Source organism: Myxine glutinosa, chromosome 1, assembly GCF_964187855.1.
Source record: "Myxine glutinosa chromosome 1, kmMyxGlut1.1, whole genome shotgun sequence".
Lineage (NCBI taxonomy): Eukaryota > Metazoa > Chordata > Myxini > Myxiniformes > Myxinidae > Myxine > Myxine glutinosa.
In genome coordinates this window covers 362783054-362797742 of record NC_136261.1, presented here as the reverse complement: position 1 = coordinate 362797742, position 14689 = coordinate 362783054, and positions in this window count along the sequence as shown.

Here is a 14689-nt window from a genome sequence, read left to right as displayed (position 1 = left end):
CCGGGCCTTCTGTCCGAACCTGGCATGATAGTAACACCACGCTTGGTCAGGTGGAGGCCCCGGTCGTCGTGCTGGAGGTGGTCGGCTCGGTGTAGCGGCCGCCAATTGCGTCGGCAGTTCGGTCGTCGACCGTGCCGGGTGCTCAGGCGCCATGGGTGTTGCGTCGGACGGCGGTGGGCCCCAGGTCGCTGCTGCGATGCGCTGGCCTGCGGCGGAGATCTTGTCGGCTTCCCTGGCAAGGGAACGGGGATCCGTGATCGTCGTGCTTGCCAGGGCGAGGTGTACCGGGCTAGGCAGCTGATGGAGGAACAGCTCCCGGAACAGGAATGCCGGAGAGTGCTCGCCGAGCAGCGAAAGCATGTAGTCCATTCGCTCAGAAGGGCGCGTGTCGCCGAGCTCGGGCAGGTCGAGCAGGCGCCGTGCGCGTTCCGCCGATGGGAGGGCGAAAGCGTCGAGGAGGAGCTTTTTAATCGCGCCGTATTTGTCAGCGGCTGGCGGGCTCTCGAGGAGGCTCAGGGCGCAGGCCACGGTGGCTGAACCGAGCGCTGCTACCACATGGTGGAAGCGGGTGTCGTCGGCCGTGATGCCTCGCAGGGCGAACAGGGAGTCCGCCTGTGCGAAACAAACCGCCGCGTGAGCCTCCCAGAAGGTAGGCAGTTTAAGGGCCACTGCCGTGTCCATGTCGGTAGGTCACCAATGAAGGAGCTCGGGTTCCCACGTCGATCGGAAGAATGGACGCGACAAAAAGCTGGAATTCGTCCGAGTTGCTTTATTCAAACAAAACACTCAGGTACTCTGAAAAGCCCGTTTATCGGGCAGCAATATATATACACACATTATCCCGGAGCGTTTGCCCAGGAAAGGCGAGAGGGGGCGTGGCCGAGCGGCCTGGCAAGTTGAGGGCGAGCCTGCCCGGGCATGCCCGGGCATGCCCGGGCGTCTCGACCGAGGCCTGGCAAGTTGAGCGCGGGCCTGCCTGGGCGTCCTGGACGAGCCCGGCATGGTGATCACTCCGCGTCCTTGATAGGTGCAAGGCGATTGTGAAAACCCAGCGGTAGCCGCTACATCACACTCTTAGTTTCATTCAGAGCCAAAGTTCTGAACTACTTGTATAGACAAGGTGGATTTATGGAAAAAGGCCATGTATAAGCTTCTAGGTGCATTTTGGGGTAAAAGTTGTGAAGTTAAAGTAAAAGAGCTGCAGGTACATGATATATAAATGCTTGTTCAAAGAAATTGTCCAAATATGGCAATTTGGCGGCCATTTTGTTTATGCTAATTCGAAGGTCAAAAACTCAAAATTCGGCCCAGGACCCGGGTTAATCGAATTCAGCATACCCTAGTTATGTTAAAAAGTGAGGTTCCCACCTTTTACCCAAAAATGCACCGAACATTCACATTTCTCAGAAATCCGTCGTCTAGCACCACCCATGGTGAAATGATGATGCAACATCGGGAGGCGGAGGTTTAATTTGTCTAAAAAAAAGAGGACAAAAATATCCTGCTTGTGATATAAAATTTGGCATTGTGGCGGACACAAAAGCCCACTGGCGTGGTGACATCATTCCACGCACCAAGTGGGCGGTGGCCACGCCCGAGGGGTAGGCGTGGCCTCATGATATACACCGGGCGACCAGCCCGGAGCATTTCAGTGTTACAGTGTAGTCTTACAATAAAGACGTTTATATGTTACCGCTTGTCCGCTTCCTCCTTGCTCACAAGCAGCGCGCGTAACGCCGCGCTTTACTGGTGACCCTCGACGTTGGATCTGCCGTAGCGATCCTTCCGAACACGACGCCATTGCAATGGCCAACGACAAGGCAATGGCGATTAAACTTCCCGAATTTTGGGAGGCCCAGGCCGAAGTCTGGTTCGTTCAAGCCGAAGCCCAATTTCAGCTTCGGCGCCTCACCAACGACGACCTGCGCTACTGCCATGTCGTCGCCTCCCTCGGGCCCGGCACGGCCGCTCGAGTTGTGTCCGTCCTTCGCCACCCACCGGACGGCCACAAGTACGAGGCACTCAAGCGGCTACTCCTAGCCACGTTCGGCCTCACGGACGACGCACGGGCCGACCGCCTCCTGGATCTCCCCGAGCTCGGTGAGACGCGCCCGTCGGTCCGAATGGACCATATGCTGTCACTGTTGGGCGACGAAGCCCCCGGTTCGCTATTCCGGGCGCTTTTCCGGCGCCAACTTCCAGCGCAGGTTCGCCTCGCGTTGGCCGGGACCGAGCTAACGGAACCCCGAGCATTGGCCGCCAAGGCGGACAGGTACTTCGCCGCTACGGACACGCGGGCGAGCGTCGGCGTGGCCGTCACGGCCCTCGACGCTGATGTTCAGCAGCATGTTCCACAGCATCAGCTTCTACAGCGCGCTGATGTTCAGCAGCATGTTCCACAGCATCAGCTTCTACAGAGCGCTGATGTTCAGCAGCATGCTGATACGCACCTCGTGAATGCCGCCACGCCCCGCCCACCGCCGCGGCGAAAACCGCCACCGCGGGGGAACCCGCCAACTCCACCGGCCTGGCGGAGCCAGCCACGCTCCTCCAGCTCCACCACCTGGTGCTGGTTCCACGCCAAGTTCGGCCACGAAGCTCGGCGGTGTCATCCGCCGTGCTCCTTCAACGGGTCGGGAAACGCCCGGGCCGGCGCTCAATAGTGGCGATGAGCGCCGGCCGTTCGAGCAGCCTGCTGTTCATAACGGACACCTTCTCCGGGCGCCGTTACCTGTGCGACACGGGAGCGCAGGTGAGTGTCATTCCCGCCGGCACGTCAGACAAGCACGCCGCGGGTGGGGGCCCCGCGCTGCTTGCCGCGAACGGGACGCCCATCCGTACGTACGGAAAACGCTGCCTCTCTCTGCGGTTTGGAGGGCAGGTTTTCCGATGGACGTTCGTCACCGCCGACGTGCCCATGGCACTGCTTGGCGCGGACTTCCTGTACGCTAATGGGCTCCTGCTCGACGTCAAGCGCAGACGGCTTGTCCAGGCCGAGACGTTCAGCTCGCTCGCTTGAGCGTTGCCCAGCTCAACGAGCGGCTTGCCAAGCGGCTTGCCGGACGATTCGGTTCCGGCCACGTTGGTCTGTACGCTTCCGGCAGCGGACGCATTCACCCGCCTCCTCGCCGGCTTCCCGGCCCTCACGCGGCCCACCTTCTCGGCGGGGGCCGTCAAGCACGGGGTGGCCCATCACATCCCCACCGTCGGGCCACCGGTCTACGCCCGGGCACGCCGCCTCGAGCCGACGAAGCTGGCGGTGGCAAAAGCGGCGTTCGCTACCCTGGAGCGACTCGGCATCGTTCGGCGCTCAGAGAGCGCTTGGGCGTCGCCGCTGCACATCGTGCCGAAGCCCGGCGGGGGATGGCGACCGTGCGGGGACTTTCGCCGTCTCAATGACGCCACGACTCCCGACCGCTACCCCGTCCCCCACATTCAGGACTTTTCCGCCCGTTTGGCGGGCAGGTCCTTCTTCTCGAAGGTGGACCTCATACGCGGCTACCATCAGGTCCCCGTCAGGCCGGAGGACGTCCCGAAGACGGCGGTCATCACGCCATTCGGACTCTTCGAGTTCCTGCGCATGCCCTTCGGTCTGAAAAATGCGGCTCAGGCGTTCCAGCGACTGATGGACAGCGTCCTGCGCGACTTGGATTTTGTCTACGTCTACCTGGACGATATCCTCGTCGCCAGCGCGTCTCGCGAAGAGCACCTACACCACCTCCGCACGCTCTTCGAACGCCTGGGCCAGCATGGCCTGATTGTGAACCCCGCAAAGTGCCGGTTCGGCGCCGCCACAATCGATTTTCTGGGGCACCGTGTCACCAGGCACGGAGCCGTCCCCCTGCCGGCCAAGGTGGAGGCGGTGAAGGGGTTTCCGCGCCCCCGCACGATCAGAGGGCTGCAGGAATTCCTGGGCATGGTGAACTTTTACCATCGGTTCCTGCCCCGTATCGCCCAGCTCCTGCGCCCCCTGCACGAAGCTCTCCGAGGTAAGCCGGGCAAAGGCGACGTTACCTGGACCGAGCAGATGGACACGGCGTTCACGGGCGCGAAGCTCGCCTTGGCAAACCCACCATGCTCGCGCACCCGGCGCCCGATGCACCGATCGCCCTCACCACCGATGCCTCGGACTACGCGGTGGGCGCAGTGCACGAGCAATGGGTGCGTGGAGCTTGGCAACCGCTGGCGTTCTTTAGCCGGCAGCTTCGCCCGCCCGAACGCCGTTACAGTACCTTCGACCGCGAGTTGCTCGGACTTCACTTGGCGGTCAGGCACTTCCGCCATCTGCTCGAGGGCCGGGCGTTCACTGCCTTCGTCGACCACAAGCCGCTGATCTTTGCGATGGGCAAGGTCACCGAGCCGTGGTCGGCCCGGCAGCAGCGTCACCTCTCGGCCGTGTCCGAGTACACGACGGACATCCAGAACGTCGCGGGGAAGGACAACCCGGTGGCGGATTGCCTTTCCCGGGCCGTCGCCCACGCAGTCCACCTCGGCATCGACTATGCCCGGATGGCAGCGGACCAGGCCGCTGACGCCGACGTCCAGGCCTTGCGGACCGCCATCACGGGCCTCCGCGTCACCGAGGTGCCGTTCGACGGCGCGGGCGTGGCCCTCTTGTGCGACGTCTCCCTCGGGCGTCCTCGCCCCATCGTGCCCGCGGGCTGGCAGCGCCAGGTGTTTGACGCCATCCACGGCCTGTCCCACCCGGGCGCGAGGGCCTCCCAAAGGCTGATCGCCGACAAGTTCGTCTGGCATGGCCTCCAGAAGGCCGTCCGCGGCTGGGCCAGGACGTGCCTCGCGTGCCAGCGCGCCAAGGTGCACCGGCACACCCAGGCCCCGTTGGCCCCGTTCACGGTGCCGGAACGCCGGTTTGACCACGTCCACGTGGACCTGGTGGGACCTCTGCCCCCCTCGCGGGGTTTCACCTACGTCCTCACCATGGTGGACCGCACCACCCGGTGGCCGGAGGCCGTGCCCTTGGCGTCGACAACGGCGGCCGATGTCGCGCAGGCTTTCATCGCCACCTGGGTCGCCCGGTTCGGCGCCCCCTCAGACATCTCATCCGACCGCGGCCCCCAGTTCACCTCGGAGCTCTGGGGGGCGGTTGCGCAGGGGCTCGGGGTCCGGCTGCACCGAACCACGGCCTACCACCCCCAGGCTAACGGCCTGTGTGAGCGATTTCACCGCTCATTGAAGGCCGCGCTCCAGGCCACCCTCCGTGATGGCGGCTGGGTCGACAGGCTCCCCTGGGTCCTGCTGGGCCTCCGGACGGCGCCCAAGGAGGACCTGCGTGCATCCGCGGCGGAGTTGGTCTTCGGGCAACCACTGCGGGTGCCGGGCGAGTTCCTCCCCGACTCCACAGCACCATGGTCCGCGGCACAGCAGCGCTCCACTCTGCAAGAGACCGCCCAGAGGTTCGCCCTGGTGCCAACGGCATGCCACGGGCACCCACCGACGCACGTCGCCCCGGAGCTTCGCACGGCGGAGTACGTCTTCGTCCGCCACGATGCCCATCGGACACCACTGCGGCCCCCGTACGACGGGCCTTTCCGCGTGCTGGAGACTGGGGCGAAGCACTTCACCCTGGACATCGGCGGTACTCCTGACCGCGTTTCGGTAGACCGCCTCAAGCCGGCCCACCTCGATGTGGACCATCCACCGCCAGTGGCCCGACCCCCACGTCGGGGCCGCCCTCCTGCGGGCGGACCCCCGGCACCGCCCAGCCACGCCGCCCCCCGGTCCTGCACCCATCCCAGGGGCAGCCAGGGGCATCCCACCTGGCATCCCTGCACCCCGGACGCCGCCGATCGCCAGGGGGCGCTTCGGCCGGGTCATTCGTCTGCCCCGCAAACTGGCCCTCCAGGTGCGCGGGAATTCTGGGGGGGCACGTGTGGCGGACACAAAAGCCCACTGGCGTGGTGACATCATTCCACGCACCAAGTGGGCGGTGGCCACGCCCGAGGGGTAGGCGTGGCCTCATGATATACACCGGGCGACCAGCCCGGAGCATTTCAGTGTTACAGTGTAGTCTTACAATAAAGACGTTTATATGTTACCGCTTGTCCGCTTCCTCCTTGCTCACAAGCAGCGCGCGTAACGCCGCGCTTTAGCATCAACATTATGCATGCCTGTTCTCTCCTCATTCCAAAAGTCTGTGTTGTGCTTTTTAAACGCAGAATGGGAAGCGGCTGCCGTAAACGGGAGACAGATGAACCCATGGACAGGCACCATGGTTCGCCATGTATAGCAGATAACTTCCCTTTCAAGGAACTTCAACACAGAATGAGACCATTCAGCTCATCAAGCCTTGCAATGGTTGACATTCGACTTCGCGACAAGCAGGCCATATCGGGGGCTGTGCATAGCAGGGTCGATTTGAAAAGTGGAAGACAAATCACCTTTGGCTACAGGTTAATGCCAGCGGATCAGTAATTTCTTTCATTTGTTCTGAAATTTGGGGTCTGGGACCTCATACATATTTCACTCACTTTCACTCACTCACCGCAGGCAGGTTGGTGGTCTTTCTGTCTTCTACCGACTCCTCTCCGGCCTTGCTCCCCCAGCTCTCTCTGTGCTCTGTCCCCCCAATATTCCTTCAGGTCGCACAAGATCTGCCTGCAACCCTCTTATGGTTAAACTGCCAAAGTCTAGGCTCTCTGCTCACCTTCACTCTTTCATTCCCCTTTTCTTCCGCCTCTGGAACAAACTCCCCCACTCCCTTCAATCCCACTCCTCCCTCCAGGTCTTTAAAACAGCTGTACACCACCATCTCTTATCTTCCCCCATCGAAAACCTTGATCTTTTCTACCCCCGGTAATTCACCCCAGAGTCCTTGCAGTGTTCATATGTTTTATTCCTCTCCCACCTCCCCCCAAGTCCTCCCGATGTCCCTGCTCTCAAATGTTGTGTTTGTGTACTTCCCCCTCTTCCCCCTCTCTTTTGTGTCCTTCCCCCTCTCTCCCCATCTTGTCTGCCGCTCCCCTTGTTTTTTGTGTTTTGTGTGTCGGTTTGTCTTTTTGTGTGATTAATGTAAGCTCTTTCACGAGCCTCGATCTTGTATACAAAAAAAAAAAAAAAAAATGTAAAGCTGTTCTTTGGATGTCTGTAATAACAAGTATTATATTAAAGTCTGTATTCTATACCTCACCCTACACGTGTTCATTTTCAGGTATCCGATCTGGTAAAACATGGTCCGAACGTACAAACGGGTTGAAGGTTCCAGGCAGTACCGCAACTACACAACTGAGCAACTACATATGGCAGTCCGTGCAGTGGAGCAAGGCACAATGAGCCAAAGAGAGGCACACAAATCATTCAACATTCCAGCGGGAACACTGCACAATAAACTCAAGGGAAAACATACCAAACAACCCGGACATCCTACAGTATTCACTATTGAAGAGGAGCAGGCTTTTGCCGATCATTTGAAGAATGTCGCTGATTGGGGATTTCCATTTGATTTAAAAGACCTCCGGATGTTGGCACATTCCTATCTGCAAAAACAAGGGAGAATGGTGGCGCAGTTCCACAATAATTTTCCATCATTTGATTGGGCAAATGATTTCATGAAGCGTCACCCCACTCTAGGACACGGGGTTATTAAGCGGCTACCAGACAGTGACGAAAATGATGCTGCCATACCTACAACGGTGTCAGAAGTAGTCGTAGGGATTCTGAAGAATATGCGTGGGGTTGGAGACCAGCAAGATCCCCCCAAGAAGAGAAGGAAGAAAATATCTGTAGAGCCGGGGAAAAGCATAAGTGCAGAGGGCTTACAGGAACCAACCAGCAATGCCATCGATGACATAATCAGTCATGGGTCACAGAGTGACGATGGCAGCATTGATGACGCAGAGACAGAATCAAGCGAAGTAGAAGAAAGCGAGGATCAGATAAGTGATAGCATCGAGTCTGAAGAGGAAGTCCTGCCAGATGACATAGTACCATCCATTGGCAACTATTATGTTGTAAAATTCCAAGTGAAAACTTCTGTCAAATTTTATGTGGCCAAATTAGTGATAGTCGATGAAGATGAATGCACTATGACGTTCATGAGGTCATCGAAGAAAGTTGACAATAAATTTGTTTGGCCATCCGTACCTGATGAGGGTAATGTTACTGTAAACCAGTTGGTTAGACTGCTGAGTCACCCAAAAGAGGAAAGAAGGGGTGGACTTACATTCAATGCGAAGGAACTGCAAAACTTTAAAATGCAGTCGGAGGGGAGGGTGGGGACACATACCCCAATGTGATATGACCTCTATACAAAGGGTTATTTTGCACCGTCCATTCCGTCGATTTGTTCTTCACCATTGGAACCGTATTACTGTAATTTCACATGTTTCTTGTGATTGTATTGCCTTGGTAAAGCGCAATACAAGTAATATAATTGTTAACGGAAGTTTTATGATAAAATGGTGTCATATTCCTCATTATGCCGATTTTCAATTTTTTCACAATCCAAAATTGATATCCAGTACCGGTATTATTTTTAAAAAAGTTTTCTGAAATGTTGTTTTTGATTCATTTTATTTTTTTAAACAGTTATAGCGTTCAATGACACCCCAACAGAGGGGTTCCTTTGACTATGTATAGCAAGTTCACACAGATTCAAAGTAGCCCCATTCGCGGGGTTACTGTGAACACCTAATTTCTTTTAAAAATACATATATTTATATGCACAGCTAAGCAGTTTTGATGCATGCTATCATTAGCTTCATTCAGTCCCCCTATTTGAGTAATGAAAGGAGTGAGGTATATTTATTACATTAGCCAGGGTTCTATGGGAAAGGGAAAAAATGTTCAAAGTAGCCCCAGTTTACGGTAGTAAATAAATAACCTTCACGTAATACTTTACGTAGTTGGGTACATTGTGCTTTCATTTCGGTAAATTCACTTACATTTGGGTACATTTGGGTAATTCGTCGGACCCGATATTCTATTGGTCTACTGATCCCATTGACGTATTGGTATTTTATTGAACTCGAATTACTGGTTCTAGTTTTCCCCTGCTGATCCCATTGACCTATTGGTATTCTATTGGACTCGAATTACTGGTTCTAGTTTTCCCCTACTGATCCCATTGACCTATTGGTATTCTATTGGACTCGAATTACTGGTTCTAGTTTTCCCCTACTGATCCCATTGACCTCTTGGTATTTTATTGAACTCGAATTACTGGTTCTAGTTTTCCCCTGCTGATCCCATTGACCTATTGGTATTCTATTGGGCTCGAATTACTGGTTCTAGTTTTCCCCTACTGATCCCATTGACCTCTTGGTATTTTATTGAACTCGAATTACTGGTTCTAGTTTTCCCCTGCTGATCCCATTGACCTATTGGTATTCTATTGGACTCGAATTACTGGTTCTAGTTTTCCCCTACTGATCCCATTGACCTATTGGTATTTTATTGGACTCGAATTACTGGTTCTAGTTTTCCCCTACTGATCCCATTGACCTATTGGTATTCTATTGGACTCTAATTACTGGTTCTAGTTTTCCCCGACTGGTCCCATTGACTTACTGTTTTTTTATTGGTATTTTCTATTGCTCCAGTATTTCACTTTCCTTATTGAAACAAGTAGATCCTGCTGGTCCAATTTCCTTTGGGATTTTTATGGGATTTGGCCTGTTGGTTTTCAATGGGAATTTTCGACCTGGGACGACATTTTATATCTTTTTCTCCTTGTTATTTATTTATTTCTAATTACGCAATTAATCAATAAGTCAATCAATGATTTACACCCCCCCCCCCCCCTGCTTACACCCCACGCCCCCCTCCCAATTCCGTCTCCACATGGCGCATGCTGTGCAATGTTATTTATTTATTTGGCATGGTGGTGGTGTTCCTTGAATGTAGCTTTACTTCTTTATTTTTCGTTTTCTCCTGTTTATTACCCTCGCCTGAGGAGAAAGTGTTGCATTTGAGTCCGTTTGTTTGTTTGTCTGTCTGTTTGTTTGTTCGCACAGAATAAATATGATTTTCTCTGTAACCGTTGGTCCGATTGACAGGAAATTTTCACCGTAGGTGCAACTCCACCTGTAGAATTTTACTTTTTCATACGAGCATAAATACTGTTACGGTTTTACGTGACCCCGTTCCCTTACCAAGGGGAGATTAAGCCCCTTGTTCTCCTTGGGTCTTCACAACCGCGAGACTGAGTCGCCACTTCCGGTCAGAAGTGGAACAGGGTTTCGGGACAATTTTCACACGTACCTAAGTACCCACGCCACCGAGGAAGCGGGGATCAAGTCTCGCACGAACCACGCGTAATTTGAGTACACCCGAGCGGATTGCGTACCACGTGGTCCGTGCTGTTACCTTGCTATTGGAACCCGATCAGAGCGATATAATTCGTACCATGCTAAGTCAATAATGGAAAACACGAGACGGTCGAATCAAAGGAATAACAGGTTTAATTATTATTTACAATGATTGGTAGAAGAAGCAGAGACACAGGGCAGTCTTAAACATGTCTTACTTATCTACCCAGACAATGGGCCCACGCACACTCACAGGGGGATGAAGGAAGAATTGTTCATGTGCTGAACGCGCCGGCCTTGGTCGTCCAGGAACAACTCACTCGGTGTGGCCCTCTGGCGGTCGCCGCACGTTTCCCGGTGAAGACAGGCAGGCAGGCGGGAAGGATCCTCGCGGCGCTTATCTTGATAAAGGCAGGCAGGAGGAAGGAAATATTCGCACGTCTCTGGCCCGGCACGGCTGTCTTTCACAGCGCAATTAATACAACTGCGCGTATTCACTCTCGTAACTCAACGGAGGATCTGACTCAAGCTCAACCGAGAACTCAACTTGTAACTCATGCGCGTTTCACCTGAGCTCATAACTTGTAACTCGTCTGCCTCCCTTCTCATAACTTGTCATAGCGCGTCTCTCCTCATAACTGAGGTGGGGTCTTTGGGCACAGGGTTATATCGCCACGCCCTGGCCCGCATCGAATGTTCCAAGCCCCGCCTTTTGCCGCAGTGGTAAGCCACTCCCCTCGAGCCCTGATTGGCGGCTCGTGCTTACCGTCACTCCCTCTCCTTCTGTCCTACCTTCCTTTGGCCTTGATCGACTCGTTCAGGCCGGCCTCGTGGTATTTCGCGCCAATTCCAAAAGCATCGAGGCAGCATAAGCATCGGAAGGGGACCTAACTCTCATTATTCTACTCAACGCAAACTAAACACAGGAAAAGGACTACGCTTCCATTTACTAAGAAATAACTGATCTTTAAACGAGGCTACGTGTTGTAGTGTAACTAAACTATGAGGGGAAATTAACCTTTTATTGTAAAAACACAAAACCGCAACAATACATACATACATATATACATACATACATGCAGACTTTCCCTATATTATATATAAATGTAGAATCTATTCGTGTATGGTGCATATATTTAGAAAGATTGTGCAAAATTGTCCAAAAAAAGAGAAAAGCACCTGTAAGTACTGTATTTACAAAAAAACAACAACTAGAAAGGGATACTTATTGGTATTTGGGCGAAAAGTGAAGGACCTCAACAGCCAAAGAATCTGCAAAATATTATTATGAATGGAGTAGAAAGCAAACAGAAGTAGCATCACAAAAGTAGAATAATAAGGGGGGTTCCAGACCACTAACCAAAATGTGTTGACATGGCTGGTAAAACAAACCTAAAATATTAGGTAACTGAACCACCTGAGCCCATGAGTTTTTAGCAGGAAGTTGAGAAATCTTTTACATATATTAATTGTTAACAATTTTTATTTTTCCTCACTTTTCTTCTTCTGGTAGAAGGAGAAGCTGAGGTTCCAGGTGTTAACCCTTCAGTGGAGCAAAAGAGGAAATGCCAATGCCCAAAATTTCATCTTTTTCTTGTTTCCCACGGCTCTTAGCATACTTTGATGACCACGCTGTTGTTTCTCTACATTGTTCTATCTGTCCACCAATGCAGAATGATACTCGCCTTCATGATCAAGGCTCATTTTCAATATATCATCTGGTGTAACCTTTTTCCAAATGAGACATCATATGCACCTTGAATTCAGGTTTCTCATAATTGATTTGTTTATTCATACTCTAATTTTGTAAATGCTTATTTTATACAAGAGTCGACGCTCATGGATAAATTCACCAACAAAGGGCAGCAGGTTCATAGAAAGCTTCGGAAGCGAACCTCCATGGCAATTGCATGTATATGTAAATCCATTCAAACTTTCACTGTCATTCCCCATTCCCTTGGGAACAAAATTTCATGTTGTCATTTCAAATGTCCCTTCCATGATCTGCCATCTTGTCCCTTCCATGATCCGCCATCTTGCTCACGTGATCTTGCTTTGGTCTGGCGCGACCGATAAATTATTTTCACCTGGTGATTAAAATCAATAAATTACAATACAATACTGTACAGAACGGATTTTGAATTCGAAACCGCTCATCATTTACGCCAGCTACACCGACTTCTTTTTTCCACCAGCTACACCAGCTTCAGTTTTCCACCAGCTACACCGACTTCAGTTTTCCGCCAGCTGCACCGACTTCATTTAAGCCAGGTACACCGATTTCAGTTTTCCGTCATCTACACCGACTTCAGTTTTCTGCCAGCTACACCGACTTTATTTATAATTCTAAGCCCAAGATCAAACAACCTAGCCTAGCTAGGCCTAGGCCAGAGATGTTTGCGAGGGCTGCGTACTCGATCGACTGACCATTGTCGACGAAGCTCTCACTCTACGCAATGCGTATTTTCATATTAAACTACTAAAGGGTATTGTGGAAATTGGACATACACAAAAAGGAAAAGAGGAATAACACAAAACGAGTAACAATGGCCTGGAGAACAGAATGGGAATGAATCAATATGTGAGAAGAGTTCTCGGATGTGCATGATCGAGTGCATGAAGCAATGGTGGGCAGCACATTTGAAAGACCAAAGGAAGGAGGATGAGACAACAGACACAGGGAGACAATTCTACAATCCACAGAATAAGGGGAAGAAGTTTTAAGGTTTTCTTCTTTTGAGGAATAGACTGTTATTCTACTCGTTTGCAATAAGTTGAACAAGAAAGAGCAATAAGAGATTGCAGACCCTCGCAATGTTGTGTTTGTGTGGTATTTATTAGTTGCTGTGTTTGTCTAGTTTATTGACGACGTATATTTATGCTCAATCCAATGTGGCTGCCAAACCACGTGACTGAAGACGTCATCAATTTAATTATCCTGTACAATTTTTGAATATATCATGCTCAAGAAATTTCATATTGATCAGATCGAGCTTGTCTAATTGTCTAATTAATGACTTGTCCAATTGTCTAACTACTTGTTTAATTATGACGTCATAATCAAGGCACCGATGACAACATCATGAATATCTGTTGTTCCCCATGGGGAGTATTTGATCATGAGACAGGTTTCAATTTTTTCCATGAAGCGGTTTCAGAAATGTAGAGGTGCAAAGTATTTCGATTTTTCCAAGATGGCGCCCAACCACGTGATCTATGACGTCATGATTATCATTAAAATATTCTACAGGGAGAGGCACTCCTGTGGTGAAAATTTATTGGCAATTAGGCCAATAGTTGCTGAGAAAAGCACGCACTCACTGTGCGGACAAACTATGACTGAAACTGGACCGGACTGTGAAATCTTTGTTTCTTCCCCACCGCTGCCAAACTATGGAACTCTTTACCTTCTCATGCTTTCCAAACACTTATGATCTTCCCATAGGTATGTATTTCTTTGGTTTGCAGTAGAACAAAACAAAAAAAGCTGAAAAAATGACTAAATCTTAGCTTATTCCACACAGAAATCCTAAAATGGCCCGGACAATATTATTGCCACCTTTTAGAAGTTGCTAGAAATAATTAGATTTCAAGCAGGTGATTCTCCTTTACTTTGGAATTGAACTCAGCTGTGGTGAGTTGCAGGTGCCTGCAATATAAAAATCACTCATTCAACCAGTTTGAATAGAGAAAAGGAGTCATTCTGCTGTTTTGTGTCACTGTGTGTACCGCAATGAGCATGGAGAAAAGAAACAAAACCAGAGAATTGTCTGAGTAGGTCAGACACAACATTGTAGCCAAGCATGGACAATCTCAAGGCTACAAGTCCATCTCCAGAGACTTTGATGTTCCTGTGTCCACCGTACGCAATGTTATCAGGAAGTTCATGGCCCATGGCACTGTAAAGTCTGACTGGAGTTTTCCAAAACACCTGAACAAGCCAAAACCTTTCTGGGAGAATGTCCTGTGGACAGATGAGACTAAATTAGAGCTTTTTGGGAAAGCACATCATCTCTATATTTACAGAAAACAAAAGGAAGCTTTCAAAGAAAAGAACACCTCTTATACAGTCAAGCATGGAGGAGGTTCAGTGATGTTTTGGGGTTGCTGTGCTGCCTCTGGCACTGGGTGCCTTGAATGTGTGCATGGCATCATGAAATCAGGAGATTACCAAGGCATATTGGAGCACAATGTTTAATCCAATGTCAGAAAGCAGGGTCTCCGTTGAAGGTCATGGGTCTTGCAGCAGGACAATGACCCCAAACACACTTAAAAAAGCACCCAGGAATGGTTCAAGACAAAACGCTAGACTGTTCTGAAGTGGGCAGCAGTGAGTCCAGATCTAAATCCCATTGAACACCTGTGGGGAGATCTGAAAACTGCAGTTGGGAGAAGGCACCCATCAAATCTTGGAGAACTGGAGC